Here is a 3,556-nt window from a genome sequence, read left to right on the forward strand (position 1 = left end):
TTGAGTCAGGGTCTGGCTCTGCCGCCCGGGCTGGAGTGGAGTGGTATAATCACAGCTCACTGCAGCCTCAACCTCCTAAGCTCAAGTGATCCTCCCACCTCAGCCTTCTGAGTAGCTAGGACTACAGGCACATGCTGCCACAGCCAGCTAATTTTTTTTTTTTTAATTTTTTGTAGTGTGCTGTGTTGTCCAGGCTGTTCTCAACCTCCGGGACTCAAGTGATCCTCCTTCCTCAGCCTCCCAAAGTACTGAGATTATAGGTGTGAGCCACTGCATCCAACCTATTTTGTGTTTTTTGTTTTTTTTTTAAAAAGGCCTCAAGCTCTTTCTCCAAGAATTTTCACTTCTAGTAATCTATTTTAAGAAGCAGTTAAGAAGTGCAGTCAAAAATATATGTACAAGCTTGGCTGGATGTGGCGGCTGACGCCTGTAATCCCAGCACTTTGGGAGGCTGAGGCAGGTGGATCACTTGAGGTCAGGAGTTCGAAACCAGCCTGGCCAACATGGTGAAACCCTGTCTCTACTAAAAATACAAAACAATTTAGCCGGGCATGATGGTAGGTACCTGTCATCCCAGCTACTTGGGAGGCTGAGGCAAGAGAATCATTTGAACCCTGGAGGCAAAGGTTGCAGCGAGCCAAGACTGTGACAGAGCAAGACTCCATCTAAAAAAAAAAAAATACATATATACAATATATATACACACACACATATATATACAAGCTTGTTCATTGCAACATTGTTAATACTGAAAAGCTAAAAAAAAAAGCCTGAATATTCCACAACAGAGGAATAGTTCAATGACACTTCACTATGTGATATATCCTTAGCCTCCCCTGTGTCTGTCACTTTTAATTCTGTTTTCAAAGGCACAGGAAAATAGGAATCCTCCTGTGCATACACGGAACACAAACCACCTTTATGTGACTGCCAATGTGATTCTCAAGCCAATGATATTTTTTACTCTTTCGCAACTCGTTTTCTTTTGCCTCAGTTCTACCTTCCTGGTAACTAGATGGAAATAAATGCTTGCTGACTGAAAAAAAAATCAATTAAAATTACATACATTTTGTTTTAAAATTATCTATTTATAATTTTTATATATGGCTAGGCATGGTGACTCCTGCCTATACAAATCTCCACACTTTGGGAGGCCAACGAGGGAGGATCATTTGAGCTCAGGAACTCAAGACTAGCCTGAGCAACACAGCAAGACCCTGTCTCTACAAAAAAATCTTAAAAATTAGGTGGTACACACCTGTGATCCTAGCTACTCAAGAGGCTGAGGTGGGAGGATCGCTAGAGCCCAGGAAGTTGAGGCTGCAGTGAACGATGATTGCACCACTGCACTCCAGCCTGGACAACAGAGCCAGATCCTGTCTTTAAAATATATATAGGCAGGGTGCGGTGACTTATGCCTGTAATTCCAGCATTTTGGGAGGTTGAGGTGGGCAGATCACCTGAGGTCAGGAGTTCGAGAACAGCCTGGCCAACAGGGTGAAACTTGTCTCTACTAAAAATACAAAAATTAGCCAGGCATGGTGGCACTCACCTGTAATCTCAGATTCTAAGGAGGCTGAGGCAGGAGAATCACTTGAACCTGGGAGGTGGAGGTTTCAGTGAGCTGAGATAGTGCTACTGCACTCCAGCCTAGGCAATAGAGTGAGACTTAGTCTGAAAAAAAAATTAGCTGGACACGGTGGCAGGCTCCTGTAGTCACAGCTACTCAGGAAGCTGAGGCAGGAGAATCACTTGAAGCTGGGAGGCGGAGGTTGCAGTGAGCCGAGATCATGCCATTACACTCCAGCCTGGGCAACAAGAGTGAAACTCCGTCTCAATAAATACATAAATAGGCCAGGCATGGTGGCTCACACCTTTAATCATAGTACTTTAGGAGGCCAAAGTGGGCAGATCACCTGAGGTCAGTAGTTCAAGACCAGCCTGGCCAACATGGTGAAACCCTCTTTCTACTAAAAATACAAAAATTATCTAGGTGTGGTGTTGCCTACCTGTAATCCCAGCTACTGGGAGGCTGAGGCACAAGAATCGCTTGAACCTGGAAGGCAGAGGTTGCAGTGAGCTGAGATTGTGCCACTGCACTCCAGCCTGGGTGATAGAGTTTGACTACGTCTCAAAAAATAAAAAATAAAAATAAAATAAATAATAAATACATAAATAAAGCGCACACACACACACACACACACACACACACACACATATATATGTGTGTGTGCAGGAAAACCAAATGTTAATAGTGGTTATCTCCAAGATGGAAGGATTACAGGTGTGTTTCAGTATCTATTGCTGCTGAGTGAGCTACTTCAAAACTTAGTAGTTAAAAACAGCACTACAGGCGTGCACCCCTGTGCCTGGTGGGCATGCTGCTTTCGTCTACTTGACCCTTTCCCCATTCTCCCCCTAGCCTGGGCCTTATGTCAGGGTTCAACCTGGACACTGAAAACGCAATGACCTTTCAAGAGAATGCAAGGGGCTTCGGGCAGAGCGTGGTCCAGCTTCCGGGATCCAGGTAAGACCCTCAGGTGAAGCCCCCGTCTCAGTGATTTCCCTCCAAGACTTACACACCTAAAAAAAATCAGCGATTCCTTGAATGATTTTTTTGAATAGATAAATCAATTCAAAAGATACATCAAATTCGTCTTTTGAATTTACAGCTTTCTAAATTCTAAAGATGCAAAAGGGTACAAGAGTAAAAACCTCTTCCTCACTCCCTTCCCCCAGTCCCTTCCCAGGAGGGACCTGGTGAATGGTGTCTCGTGTGGTCCTTCAGGGAGACTGCGTGTACACAATTCAGAGTTCAAGCAAAGGGGACACGGATCCTACCTCCCAATGGGAGGAATTTGTGGTTGTCTTCAATCTGCCACAAGATGACTTTAATTTTCTTTTCTATATTATTAATACTTAAAACTTTTATACAGGCCAGGTGCAGTGGCTCATGCCTGTGATCCCAGTGTTTTGGGAGGCCAAGGCGGGAGGATCACTTAGGCCCAGGGGTCTGAGGCTGCAGTGAGCTATGACTCCAACACTGCACTTCAGCTTGGGCACCAGAACAAGACCCTGTCTCAAAGAGAAAAAAAAAAAACTTTTATAATCTTAAAAAATATCAGTAGAGGCTGGGCACAGTGGCTCATGCCTGTAATCCCAGCACTTTGGGAGGCTGAGGCAGGCAGATCACGAGGTCTGGAGTTCAAGACCAGCCTGGCCAACATGGTGAAACCTTGCCTCTACTAAAAATACAAAAATTAGCCGGCGTGGTGGCGCGCTCCTGTAGTCCCAGCTACTCGGGAGGCTGAGGCAGGAGAATTGTTCAAGCCAAGGAGGCAAAGGTTGCAGTGAGCTGAGATCCCACCACAGCACTCCAGCCTGGGCAACAGAGTGAGACCCCCATCAAATAAATACATAATAAATTAATAAACAAATTACCACTCTAGACAGCTGGAACTCAAGACACTGAGGAAGTCCTGAAGCCAGTGCAGAACATGCCTCAGTGCTATCTGCCTGCGGAGAAAGGAAGTGAGATTCTTATCCACAACTCATA

Source organism: Cebus imitator, unplaced genomic scaffold (genome assembly GCF_001604975.1).
Source record: "Cebus imitator isolate Cc_AM_T3 unplaced genomic scaffold, Cebus_imitator-1.0 Scaffold552, whole genome shotgun sequence".
In the NCBI taxonomy this organism is placed as follows: domain Eukaryota; kingdom Metazoa; phylum Chordata; class Mammalia; order Primates; family Cebidae; genus Cebus; species Cebus imitator.